The 15,355-nt window shown below is 34.3% G+C and overlaps 1 pseudogene; it reads left to right on the forward strand.

Annotated features, from left to right (window-relative positions):
- The first annotated feature begins 10,101 nt into the window (after positions 1-10,101).
- Positions 10,102-11,228, forward strand: LOC111398426 (annotated as a pseudogene).
- The last annotated feature ends 4,127 nt before the right edge of the window (positions 11,229-15,355 follow it).

Consider the following 15,355-nt stretch of genomic DNA (forward strand, 5'->3'; position numbering starts at 1 on the left):
ATTCAATATGTCTATGATATAGTTCTCGAAATGAGTTTCGAGAGAATATAAAATATCTATCGATTCGACTATTGTATAATCGTCGATGAATTTTCAAAGTTAGTTTGTTATCGAAAATTTCAAAATATAGTTTGAAAATGCCTATTTTGATATCCCGTAACATTTGCTACGATTAGCCGTTTCACGCACTGTTTACGATGTGCAATACTATGCCGCGAGTACTTCAAAATGATATTAAAAATGTAATATTTCGACTTTGTTTGATATCTCAAAATGAGCCTGAAAATGAACACAAAAATATAAGTAAAAAAAAATTCATCAAACATCCGTGCACGGAGGATCCACTTGGCTCCGTGCACGGAGGTTTGGTGATATGTGTGTGTATATATATATATATTTATGTTTTTCTATTTATTTTCAGGCACATTACGAGATATCAAACGTAGTCGAAATATTACATTTTTAATATCATTTTGAAGTACTCGCGGCATAGTATTGCACGTCGTTAACAGTGCGTGAAACGGCTAATCGTAGCAAATGTTACAGGATGTCAAAATAGGTATTTTCAAACTATATTTCGAAATTTTCGATTACAAGCTAACTTTAAAAATTCATCGACGATTATACAATAGTTTAATCGTTAAATGTTTTATATTCTCTCGAAACTCATTTTGAGAACTATATCATAGACACATCGAATGATCTAAATAAATATCGAAAATAATTAAACGTACATTAAATGTATATGTTAAAAAATACGTATAAGTCGTCTTTTTTCTTAAAAAATTCAATTATTTATTACTATTTATTATTTTTTCGCAACAATTTTCTCAATACATTATTTTGCTAAAGAAAAATTATGTGGTATAACGTAAATTTTTTCTCTATGCACGGAATGAATATGTTTTTTTTTTTACATTTTATTTACAATAATTTTTTTATTAATATATAATTTTATAAATTTAAATATATAGGATATGGTTGATAGTTAATAGCGTGAGAATTAGAAAAAAGAGCATGGTGTGTCAGATTCAAAACAAGGAAGAAATATTGCAGTGGACAATGGCATGTGACTAAATTTCTACAACATTTTTTAATATAATTTTTCATGTTGCCAAACCAGTTCCCAAACTGATTAAGTGTGAAAATGAGTGTGACAAAAATAAACAGTAAGCCCTCATTTATGATAGTAAATATTTAGATATATTTAATTTTTTTAAATTAAATATTAATAAAAAATGTACTACAAATAAAAGTAAAAAAAAGTGCATAAACCTCCGTGCACGGAGGTTTGCTAAATGTTTGATTTTTTTTTTTGTCTCTCTTTTATGGTAGTGTTTACTTATAAGTAAAAAAATCACTTCAAGTTATTTAAAATAAAAAAAACTTATAATTGTAAAAGCTACTTATAGGTAAAAAAAATATTAATACCTCATTCTCTTATAATTGCAAAAGCTACTTATATAAAAAAAAATGTGAACTTAAAATTTTTTAAGTATAAATATTTAGATATATTTAGTTTTTAAAATTAAATATTAATAAAAAGATTAAACTATCTAGAATGTAAAAAGTTACTTATAAGTAAAAAAATCACTTCAAGTTATTTAAAAGTGATAAAAAATTATAATTGTGAAAGTTACTTATAGGTAAAAAATATTAACTTCAACATTTTTAAATAAATATTTAGATATATTTAATTTTTTTAAATTAAATATTAATAAAAAATGTACTACAAATAAAAGTAAAAAAAAAATTACACAAACCTCCGTGCACGGAGGTTTGCTAAATGTCAAACCTCTGTGCACGGAGGTCTATGCAATTTTTTTTAACTTATGTTTTTGTGTTCATTTTTAGGCTCATTACGGGATATCAAACGAAGTCAAAATATTATATTCTTAATATTATTTTGAAGTACTTGTTAGGTCACTTTAATTGTGCTCAACTTTAAGATAATCTTATACTCAATTAATTACATATGTAAACCAACATGACAAATTAATAAACCCAATAGTTTGATAATTCTAAAACAATGAAACCGAGTTCCATGTGCCTTTGTTAGTTTCAAGTGTGTAAAGACAACCATCGGTACAAATTGAACTTGTATGAAGAGGGTATACATGTCTATGCATTGTTCTCTTTAAGCTTGGAATAGAGCATCAGCATGGCACCAAAGCCACTCATCTCATTTTGCATGACTATTTCTTGGAAACAAGCATATTCTACAATATACCTTGTGGAAAAATGAGGTTTGGTTGAGCTTGTCAAATCATGAATTGTCATGCCATCACAAACACTTAAACACCCAAGGAGATGACCTAAAAAAGGGTTCACTCTAATCGAGAAATTAATCACACTCATAGGTACAACATATGGGGTTCAAGTGACCACAACCATCAAACTAGTTAAAATTTAACAACACTTTCTCACTCACAACCCATTTTCTGTGAATAGTTGTCAAATTACGATATATTGCATTTTTATTGTAATAATTTTGGCTAAACAGTTGTGCTGGTTGAGAATTTAAGCAAATGTATATTAGACTAAATGGAATGTACTGGTTAGTTTTCCTATCAAATGGACATGGTGGTTCATTTTTCTTTTTCAAATATACCATGGATCTATTTGGTATATATTTACTTTTAAAATCTATAACTTAGAAGGATGTTATGAGTCAACAAATGGACCCTTAGTGACCCAATTCGTTTTTGAATACGCTTGTGCACAAATTGACAGTATGATTGAAAGCACAATTGGATTTAAGTCATTTAAATCCTTTCAAAATCATTTGAGAATATGTGGTAAAGCACAGGGGCGGATCTAGAAAATCGTGTTGGGGGAGCTAAAATTTAAAATAAGTACAAATTTTTATAAAGCATGAAACATTAAATTTCATTACTATATTACCTATTGAGGTTGTGTTCGTCGAGCTTTAACTATGTAAAAATAATCCATAATAGAATCTACATCTATTCTCTCAACAAATTCTTGTTCAATATAAAGTGTCATACAATCAGCAAGAAACTCGTTCTTCATTCCGTTACAAACTACTGTCTTCACATGTTTTATTGTCGAAAAAGCTCGTTCAATAGTAGCCGTAGATACAAATAGTGTCAGTACAATACGAATCAATCTAGTGATAATAATGTAATTCTTCGATCTTCTACTTGCAACCAAAAGCTTGCATAGTTCAGAAAGTGAAGACACTTTGAAATCGAAGATCACGAATCACGTCATACTCGTAATGTCTCAACTCAAACCTCAAAGAATGAAGTTCCTACCATAAAAAATCACAAGGATAGAACTTCTCTACAAGTTTGTAAATATCATCCCCGTTGAATGATTTAAAAGAATTTCAAGGATTTGAAGCAACAGTGAGAGAGATGAGTTCTACCGATAGTTCATTAAATCTTGTATTTAACTCCATCAGCTAGAAATATATGACTTCATTAAAAACTCTGAAGTGGTAATGATGCTCAAGTGTAACTTGTTCACGAGGATGACCAATCTTACAAAAGGAGTTTAGATCAGGTATATCAACATCATTTATTGAGCAACAAAATTTCACTGCTTTAAGAAATTCTTCCCAACCATCTTCTCTAAATTTTTCAAGGAGATTTTTTTGGTGGAGACAAGTCTGATAGTATGATGTCTTGAGGTCTTTTTTGAAGAGCTCCACAAAGTATATCGCCAAGTCCCAAAATTTTATGCATTAAATGCAAGGAAAATACAAATTCAAAGCTTCTGATGATTTCATAAACACCATGAATTTCAGCACAAGACCTTACATTTGGAGAATGAACAGTAAGATACTCAAATGCCTTACAAGTTGCAGTATACATGTCTATCAAACTATTTACTGATTCATAATATGAACTCCAACGAGTAGAGCCTGATTTTTGCAAATTGCTAATTTGATTGGCCACACTTCCAGATTGTCGTTTTCCACTAACCAACATATCCTCAAGCTCCCTTCTTTGAGCAATTTAGAACACGTTAATGTGCATAGGAGAAGAAGTAATAATATTAACAACATTGCCCAAACGAGAAAAAAATTTCCAAGTACAAATCACACCGTTAGCTGCAAAAACCAATGTTAGTTGTAGTCGGTGGACAAAACAATGGTTGTAGTAAGCATATAATTTTGAGAAATAATCTTGAAGTACGTTCCAAGTACCACGCAAATTTCTAGCACCATCATAGTATTGCCCTCTTATTTTTTTGAACCTGAAGGTCATAGTGAACAAGAACATCACATAAGATTCAATAATGTAGTGCGACTAATATTTTTTATCACAAAGAAGCGTTCTATTATAATACCATCATTGTTCACAAATCGCAAGATAATGGCCATTTGTTCTCTTTTAGATTCGTCTTGCACTTCATCGACTAGAATATTAAAGTAATCTTCTCCAAGCTCCTCACGAATCATCTAACGCACTCTATTGGCCATAATGTGCAAAATTTCATTCTGGACATTTGGATTGGTGTATTTAGAATTTTGAAGAGATTTATCCAATACAACTTCTGCAATTTCTGTATTCATTTTTGCAGAAGCTTTCACGAGTATAATAAAATTTCCATAGTTCAATGAAGATGAAGATTTTTCATGATGTCTGAAAGCACAGCCTTGAATTGCTAGCTATTGAACACTTGGAATTGTAGTCTTAAGACGTAGGCGATTTTTGAGAACTTTCTCTAGTTATAGCATTCATGACTTTATCAAGATGTCCCGATGGTTTCATTAAATCTTCAGCTCTTCTCACACACGTTATAAAATGATGAAGGTGTTAAACCCATGTGAGTAAGAAATGCACATTTGTATCCTTAGTTAAGCTTCTTCCAATTGTTAAATCCATCGGTGACCAATGTTGAACTATTGGATGAATTACCATCATTCAAAAACAGAAAATAGTAAAAACAATATGCTTTATCTATTAAAGGTGAATACTCCAACCATTGAAACTAACTGGACCATTTTTATTTTTTGAAACCTACGATTTTGATTTCCAAATATTGACTTCTGATAATTCAAAAAAAACAAAACAAAACTGGTTACTAAGGCATTGCTTGTAGATATGCCCATCTAATCTCATCTTGTAAATTAATAGGATGTTCACTAAGGAGCTTCATTTTTCTCGGATCCCTTTCGATCAAAGTAGATTGTTGCAAATCAGATTGTGAAGATAAATGACACTTAGTTTCAGGAGATGAAATTAGATGATGATGAACTGAAATATCCTCTTCAACTTCAATAGAATGCGTACTTGTTGTAGATTTATTTACCTTTTCAAAGAAGGAGAACAATGTTTTCCTTTTCTTGGCACCAAATTGACAATGTTCCATTTTAAATTATAATGAAGTTGGTTGCCTGAAATAATTGATGGATGAAGTCATATTCAATTGGATTAAAAAGACATGAAAAACGTAAAATAATATTCACAGCACCATTATTCTAAATGTGGGATTGTAATTTACAATTTCACACAATTTTCTTTGTACATCATACAAAAATTAAAAATTAAACTCAATACCATGAAATTAAACTCACATAATTAGCAGTCATAACGTAAGATTAAATTGCATCTTTAACTCTTAAAGCCTTTGGCAAAAATAATTGAACTTTTTACTTATCTTTATTAAAAAAGGAAAAAAGCCATTGTAGAAAAGTTGCAACGACGGTAGACCAAAAAGCAATTCAATAAAAGGAATTAGTCTGGATTCGTTTCATTACCTTTCCAAAGCGAGATTGAAGAATCAAGAATCGTAATAGAAAATTAGAATCTGAAAAGCACTACAGAGACTCCAAAAATTCTCACAAAAATTTCGCAATGCTAGAAATAAGAAAGACTAAACAGGAGCTAAAGTCCTTAGATGCTTCCAGAAATAATGAAACCTATAGGCGTAGTGTAGGTAAGGGGCTTTGAATTGGGCAGGTTGCTTCTAGAAATAATGGAACCTATAGGCGTAGTGTAGGTAAGGGGCTTTGAATTAGGCAGGTTTGGGATGCAACAGGTTCAAAGGAGATAAATTGATGTATGGGCTAATTACAAATATTGGATTTAAATTTGATCCATTTAAGTTGGGCTAAAGTGGGTAAGTATTTAATTGCGTAGCTAGTGGGGCAACTTTAAATTTAGGCTGAGCTATAATTCTTTTTTCAAAAAATTTACAAACGAAATTCCTTTTTTGGCTGAGGTTACACTGGAAGCCTAATGCAGCCATCCTTTACATCCACCCCTGCTAAAGCATTAGACTTTGTTACTGTGAACTCGAGAAATTTTAAGTCCATACAAAGTACAAAATTAACCCTACACTTTGCAATTACATCGTCACAGTGGTACCTCATATTTAATTTCAATTTACTTTTCCTTTTGATCCATTGGGACAGTCCAAGAAAATGCATTTTATTGCTCTTAAGTCAAATTTTCTCTCTAATTTGTGGGCAAAAGTTGTATAACCAAACACCATCAAGCATCAAGCCCCTATTTGACAGCTAATTATTTTCGATCATACATTCAATCAACAAAATATTTTGTACGTAAATCTAAATTTTTTCCATACTTTTTGATCACACATTCTTTTAATTTCATTATTCAAAACATTGTTTTGAGCAAATAATAGCCATCAAGCAGAGTCTTAGAATGGTTCAATTCATCCTATTAGCTCATTTTTCTTATGGCGAACTCGGCATTTTGATGTAAATTAAAATCAAAATTTAAGTAATTTTTTTTATAAAAATTGACGAAATATATGGTTAAAGAGTTGCGAATCTAATGAAATGTATAGTTAAAATTAATTGTTAATTTAAAATTTTATTTTAAAGTACGAAGGTGACTTTGAAATCGAAATGCTTAGAGGTCAAGCAAGGTGGACACGAAGGCAGATTGGGCCACGCGTAAGCTACATTCATAAACTTGCATTTCCCAAAAACAAAAGCACCTCTCGCTTCCATTCTGATTCCTTCAAAACACAGCATCAAATGAGAGTACTACAGAATTTTAAAAACACTAGTCGCTATCACGCGTGTTACACGAATTTTATATTTATCGTATTTTTATTAGTGTATGAATTTTAGTTTTTTTGGAAAGTTTTTGAAGCAATATCTAAAAATATTTCCATGATATAAAAAAATAATTGTAAATTATTTTTACAATTGCATAGTAGTATGTTATCTAGAAAAAAATATGCTTGTATATTTCATACTTGAATAAGAAATATATAAATTATTTTGCTTGTATTCTTTGATAGTGTTGATATGATTGAATTGAATGTGAAAATTATATTTCTAAATTTTGTGTAATTCAATATTGTAAAATTGAAAAAAAAAACTCTCTGCACAGTACGGAGAGCAACAAAAACTCTTCGCATTGTGCGGAGAGAGTTAATCTCTTTTCACAATGCGGAGAGTTGGTCCGTATCATGGCAAAACTTTCTGCACAATGCGTAGAGAGTTGAACCATGTGCAAAAAGTGCGGAGAGAAAAAAAAACCTCTCCGCACAGTACAGAGAGTGTTGAGTCATGTGTAGAGAATTGGCAAACTCTTCGCACAATGCGGAGTAAAAAAAACAAACCAATTCTCCGCACAGTATAGAGAAAAAAACTCTCCGTACAGTGTGGAGAATTGTTTTCAAATTCCTTAATTACAAGTCAAACTTCAATATTATAAATTTTCAGTATATACAACAAAACAGAGTCGAAAAACATGGCTTAAAATCAATTATGTCTTCTTTAAATTTCAGTCACAGCTCAATTTCTGAGCATGCAAATCATATTTATGGTATTGAAAAGGAGCTTTCTCGTGATTCATACAATGAAACAATATGTGAGTTGTGCAAAGAATGGGATATTGATAGTACCATAGCATTGCTTTCACAAATGGAGGCTCTAGGGTACCACCCAAATTCAATATTTTAAACTTGCTTGATAACAGCTCTTGGACATTAGAAGCAGATACAATTTTCAATGAAATTATACTTTCGGGTTGTAGGCCATGAATTAAAGTGTTCAGTGCATTACTCAAAAATTGTTTGAGAAAATGCATCTTGAAACTTGCATATAAAGTCCCGAGAGTTTTTTGTTTTTCTCTTCACACTATGCGGAGAGATAGTTTTTCATCTCTCCGCACTTTGCGGAGTCATTTTTTTTTTGCTCATGTGCAGAGATTTTTTTGTCTCATTAAGTTTATATATATAAAAAATTTTTTTTTTTATGTTGTTGACTTGATGCCTGTGAGAAAGAATATTTGTCAATCATCATAAACAAAATTTTTCACAAAATGCAAAAAATAAAAATGCATAATAAATTTTCTTATTAAGCTAATAAAATTACAATAAATTTTTTTTTTTACAAATAACATAAAAAAATTATTTTTATCTTCAACAAAAAAGACATTTAAAAATTAGCAATTTCGTAACCACTTTTTTTTTTTTAATTCTCAGAAATACAATTATAAAAAAGGAAATAATATTGAATTACAACTTTTAATACTTAAGAAATTCAATATTAAATAAATTTTATACATTTATAACAAATTATAAATCCATATATGCAGCTTACCATATTTACAGGCAACTTACCGTATATATAGCTTACTGTATATGCTGCCTACCATATTTGCAACTTACCGTATTTGCAGCTTATCGTATTTACAAACAATTTACCGTATTTGCACCTTACTGTATATGCTGCCTACCGTATTTGCAAACAACTTACCGTATTTGCACCTTACTGTATATGCTGCCTACCGTATTTGCAAACAACTTACCGTACTGCCTACCATATTTGCAACTTACTGTATTTGTAAACAACTTACTGTATTTTCACCTTATCGTGTTCGCAGCTTACTGTATATGCTGCCTACCATATTTGTAACTTACCGTATATACTGTATACCGTATTTGTAGCTTACAGTATTTTTATATACCGATTTTTGCACTTACAAATACCGAGAATGCAGAACACTATACATTCACTTACCAAACTGAATTTCAAAAAAAATTCCAGATTTTTATTTTTTCTACATAAGTATAAAATAAATATTAAATATATATGAAACACAAAATATAAATGTATATGAATATGATGCTCAATCTTCAATTTTTCAATATTAAATTACACAAAATCTAGAAATACAATATTCATATTCAACTCAATCATATCAACACTATCAAAGAATACAAGCCAAATAATTTGTATAATCTTGTATATTTCTTATTCAAATATAAAACATACAAGTATATTTTTTTCTAGATGACGCAATACTGTTATGCAATTGTAAAAATAATTTGCAATTATTTTCTCATATCATGGAAATATTTCTAAATATTGCTTTAAAAACTTTCTAAAAAATTAAAATTCATAGACTAATAAAAATACGATAAATGACAATCACTGTGAGGAGAGATTTTTTTTTTAACTTCGCACTAAGAGTTTGCCAACTCTCCCGCATTGTGTGAACTTTTTTTTTGCTTTTTTTACTCCGCACTGTACGAAGAGTCCGCACAGAATGCCATCTCTCCGCACTGTGTGGAGAGATTTATTTTTTTAACTTCGCACTGTACGGAGAGTTTGCCCAAATTCTCCGCACATGGTTTGCCTTCTCCGCACTGTGTGGAGAGATTTATTTTTTTTAACTTCGCACTCTACGGAGAGTTTTTTCTTCCTTTTTTACTCCGCACATGGTTTGCCATCTCTCCGTGTGGAGAGTTTTTATTAACGCTCATGTGCGAAGAGTTTTTTTCACGACAATTTATATTTACTAAAATTATTATTTTTTTAATGCTAGTAGCATGATGTGTAGAAGAGTATTTGTTTGACATAATTATTTTTTTAATGCTAGCGGGATGATGTATGGAAGAACATTTGTTTGGCATAAACAAAATGAAAAATAAAAAATGACATCATGCATAGTAAAATTGGATTCATTTCTATTGCATGAATAGTAAACCATAATTTCCCTTTTTATTAGAAGTTAGACAAGCTTCGTCTTCCTTATTGTAGCTCTGCTGTTAGTTTCACGCCATTCATTGTCGCATTCTAATCCGGAAGATCACAAGTTAGGGTTTTGCCCCGAAGAAGAAGAGAACGATAATACCATCGAAATGACAACTCTAGGAGGCTTACGCAATTCCGCTACTCAGAATAGCCTTGAGATTGATACCCTTGCCTGATTTGCTATTGATGAGCACAACAAGAAAGAGGTATTTCCTTTTTCCTTAACTCGTTTTTCTTTTCTTTTTCTTTTTTCGTTTTTTTGTTTTGTGCATGTTTGGCTACCTTTGAAATAATTATTTTAAGTGTGCTTATTTGTAAATCTTAAAATAATAAAATAATATTTTTTGGTTGATCAAATTTGAAAATGAACAACTAGTAACTCCAAGTCAAGTAATTAAAATTTTACGTATTCAAAAATATTTAAAAAAAGTTACCTGAAAGTAAGTTTAGCCAGATAGACAGATCCTTTGTCCATGCGCACGTCTGCTAATTGGTAAACAATTAACATGTGTATTATTGTGATTTGTGAAGAAATTGGTATTATTATCGGATAGAACTGTTAATCAATCTGCTGTTTTGGTTTCTAGAACATTTTGCTGTTTATTTTTTTATATCTTCCTTTGCACTTCCTCTTGAGTGAACAGAGTCTGCAGAGCATGTTTCTTCAGAAGTTTAGTTATGAATGCTCCTATCCTTTCAGAATGCACTGCTTGAGTTTGCGAGGGTTGTAAAGGCCCAAGAACAAGTGGTTTCTGGTACTTTGCATCATCTTACGCTTGAGGTCATTGAATCTGGAAAGAAGAAACTCTATGAAGCAAAGGGTTGGGTTAAGCCATGGATGAACTTTAAGGAGCTACAAGAATTCAAGCACGTCGGAGATGATCCTTCATGTGCCTCCTCTGATTTGGGTGTCAAGAAAGGTAGTTGGCCATCCATTTGGTGTCTTTCACTTTATCTGAACAGAATCTGTGGCCTCCTCAAAATCTATTTGTTTTTATAATGATGATGCTAGAGATGAACCATACATAACTTGTTCTCCATTATTAGTTTACTTATACTCTGTTTAAGTGATCTAGCTTTTCACAGCATACAAGTATTAGGCATTTGAATCATATTTCGATGCATTGCAATAAAAGCTATTCATCATGGGTGATGTTTAGCTTGCCTTGTCTCAAGTATTAACCTGAGTCTTGCTGTCTGTATGTCCGTCTATATTAAGACAGAGAGGTTATAGTTATTTACACTCATGGATGAAGATGAACCGTATGGAGCTCTAAGTTCATGTTTGTTAGAGTATAAAATTGATTTACTTCTTGGTGTGGCATCCCTTATTCCCTGTAATATGATGAGTATTTTGATTTTAGTTCGACATATCATCATAACTTTCCAAATGGCAAGCATGGAAAAATTACAAAGTGAATTACAACATGAATCCATATGTTCAACCGTGACTATGTTCAATTGCAAAGTACAATTGAATTGGAAGGCATTATTGTTAGGAATAAGATTTGCAATTCTAAGAGCATGTTTGGAAGTGTTAAACTGTTTAATTGTAAATAGATAGAAATGAGTGATGGATAGCACTCGTAGATTTCTAAAAATGTTGTTGGATTTTATGTGCAATAATAAAGAGATAAAATAGAGAAATAAATACAAGTGTTTACGTTGTTCGATGATGTGCCTATGTCCACAAGAGTGAAGCGGAGATAATTTCATTCAGTATAAAAAAAGGGATAACAAACATTATCATTTATACTAACCCAGGCTCATACAAGACTTTAAGGCCCGTACAAGAAATACCTTGTGTCGTACCGCGGGGGCAAGGCTCCTGCACCACCAATACATTCAGTGTTCCTAACAATCAGACAGTGAATTAAACCCCAATGGTTCTTTTACCAATATTTTTTTTGATGTGGCACTTGATGTATTTCAATTACGTAAAGGAATTAGTTATCACATCAGTAACGCCTTTGTGAAATTATCTAGCAATTTAGCCATTGGAAAACAAGCTAGATTAGCTGTGGGCAGGTGCATTGAAATTAGATCTTCCCACCAATTAACATATATATATATATATATGTGTGTGTGTGTGTGTGTGTGTGTGAAAGGCTAAAAATGAAAACAAATGACGAACTGGTTAGCCATTGTGGTTCTCCAGTTCTTTGTTGAACTCAAGTACGGAATGAAGTAGTAAGGTCTTGGTTTAAATCACATTTTATTTTTATATTTCCATTATGAACCAAACTAAACCAGCCTGTCCGGAATTTGAACTCTCTGGCATTTTGCACACCCTTAAAATTCTCCTTTCAATTTAAAAAAATAAAAATAAAAATAGAAGACATGTAACCATGGGAATAAAATAATTATAGGGAAAGTACATATTAATAAATATCACCTAGAAATGTAGGTCACCCCGGATTGTCCAATCTTGTTTACGGTGTCAAGGGTAATATTTCCAGATGCCTGCACCAAAAGAAGCAATTAAACACATGCTAGAATACAGGTTACGCAATCTTAAAAAGCCACACAAATGGTAACAAATAAGATATGACTGCATGCTATGAATTATAACAAAATTTGCTTGGAAGCAAAGACAAGAATAATGACAGGGAAGAGATGAGGTGGCATTCGTAAGTTCATATGATAAAACTTTAGTAAATTGTCCTTGCTTGCCAAGTGTGCAAACACGTCTCCTAAGTCCAAGTATATATATTTATATCATGGTTGGAGTTAGAAATGTGCTGTTGTGGAAGAATGATGAAGCCGAGGTTGTTTGAGAAATCGAACAATTTTGATGAGGAAGTTGAGGTGGTTGAGAAATCGAACCTGCGAGGCTTGTGGAGGCTGAATTGTGACGAGGAAGCCGAGGTGGTCGGGAAATCGAACCTGTGAGGCTTGTGGAGGCTGAATTCTGAGGCTCACTGGTAATGATTGTTCCTCGGCAGTTGTGCCAATGATTTGATGTTTTACGCATATTTTCGAGGAAAGGTGGCTGGATCGTTCAACTTCCAAGGCGTCTGCTGTTGTCGAATTAAAGTCGTAATTATGAGCACAGCTGGAGCTTCTAGAAGCAGACGCATTTGGGAGGTGCATAGAGGACATGCTTGAATCTGAAGCGTAGGTTCGAAAAATCGTTTGAATTCTACGTCTCGGATTTGATTTAGAATGAAGGGTCCAGATTCATTGGGCTTTGATCAGACGGCTGGGGTTCATCCTGGCCCTTTATAAAAGGCGAGAGACCCCCATTTTTCTGGATTTTCAACCTTTGCAATCTGATTTCTTCTTCAAAAGCTCAACTTTTCCGGCGTCCAAACAGTTGATCTTCTCGTTTTCCGGTGTTACTCCATTCGCGTAGTCATTTCTCATAGGTATTTTTACAAAAAATCCCTTATATTGAGTTTATCCTTTTCTGATATGGAGTCCACCTTGGGTAGGGAATTAGTAACTATTGCATCATTCGGCGAGGGGACAAGTCACAGAGGGTACCACGAGGTTGAGCAATATGCTATGACCGAGGAGACAGTAGATTACAGTGACGAGTGGGAGGCGTCCAGTATGCCTTCAAATATGACCTTGAAGAGGTTGGGGGAGATCAGGGAGAGGTACTGTGTACCTCATTACGTCGAAATGTTGGTGCCCAAGGCTCATGAGCGCGCCTGCTATCCGAGGCCCGAATGCTTAGCGGTGAGTGAATACTTGTTTAAGGCAGGTATGCTTCTTCCTTTGCACCCCTTCTTTAGGGCGGTGCTGAGGAACTTTTTGTTGTCGTCGACCCAGGTTCTGCCAAATTGGTGGAACTAGTTAGTTGGCTCGTACTTCCTGTGGAAGGAAGTGTCACTTGGGGAGGACATGCCTCTCCATGTCTTCATGACCCTATTCTAGCCTAGGGTGATAGGTAAGGAGTCAAGGGTGTGGTATTACTTAACTCATTAGGGGCTCACGCACCATTTGTGGTGGGGCTACTTTCTTTCATTAAGGGGTGGAAGGAATCGTGGTTTTGGGTGAGGGGTAGGGGTAGGTGGCAGGCAGTGGAGAAGGACATAGTCTTGGCATGTACAGTACCGACCCAATACTACGAAACTTGTGAGTCTTCCAGCCTAAGTAGTTTAAATTCTGTATTCAAAATTTTCTTTTTCTAACTGTTGAGGCTTGTTGTGTAAATAGTAGTACGAGGTTCGAATTGAGCAAGGAGGAATTTGAAGTGATAGAGGACATTTACTAGAGACCTCTGAAACTTCGGCACTTCGACCACCTCATCGACCGAAGTCGCCACTTCATTGACTTTGAATTGATGGCCTCCAAAGGTAAGATGCTTGTATACTTGTGTATTTCTTACTTTTTTGTTTCGATGTTGATGTACTGACATGCTTTGCAGACAAGTTCAAGAGGAGGGAGTACCCAGTCCCAGACATTGCCTTTATCCTTAGGGCCACATCCAATGTGATAGCGAGGCCCCTGAAGCCGAGGTCAAGTGGTGCCAAGGAGGTCCGGGAGAGGGTCGAGCACCTCTCCAAAGATAGCGGTTCCAGAGGTGCTGAGGAGGGGACCTCCCAGAGGCCGAAGAAGGCTAAAGAGCCTCGGGGAAAGGAGAAGGTCCCCGAGGAGTAGAAGAAGAGGAACTTGGTATATGTCACCAGCTCATCTGTGTGCCGTGAAGGAAAAGAAGTCCCTCAGCCGAAGCTCTTGGAGGCTGACTCAAAAGTGGTGAAAATTGAAATGGTGCGACACGCTGAGGCTGAGGAGGAGGCTGCGAGGAGGGTGGCTGAGAAGGTAGAGGATGAAGCTGCCAAGCAGAGGCCCGCAGGAGTGCAAGGGAAATCTCCAAACTTTCTTGCCGGGAGAGAGGAGGTCTTGGCCTCGGTGTTGGTAGAGGCTCTGCTAGCTGAGATTCGAAGCGCTACTGAGATCTTCTACAAATTGTGGATGGACCGATGGCAGTTGCACGCCTCTTCCTGTGACGCGGTGGACTTGACAAAGGCCCTTGTGAGCCAAAGTGTGAGGACCTTTGGCCGCGCATTGGAGTGCAGGGAGGCCCTTGCTGATTTTCAGATGAGGACCCAATCTTCGGAGAAGAAGGTGACCTGCCTTGCAGAGGAGCTAAAAAAGGCCAGGGCCAAGGCAGAGGAAGCGAAGGCCCAAAAATTTGAAGACGGGGCCAAGCTGGAGTCTGCTTTAGCTCAGATCGAGGCCTTGAAGAAGGAGGCCGATGAGTCCCAGTGTAAGGTGGCTTTCCTTACCAATCTGGAGTTAGCTGGGGCCTAAGATGCCTAAAAGTTTTTGGAGGGCCAAATAAAGTGGCATGTGGATGAATTGGCCAAGGCAAAGGAGGAGGCTAATGTGGTGAGGGAGGAGGCAGTCAAA

This window comes from Olea europaea, chromosome 8, assembly GCF_002742605.1.
Source record: "Olea europaea var. sylvestris chromosome 8, O_europaea_v1, whole genome shotgun sequence".
NCBI classification, from domain to species: domain Eukaryota; kingdom Viridiplantae; phylum Streptophyta; class Magnoliopsida; order Lamiales; family Oleaceae; genus Olea; species Olea europaea.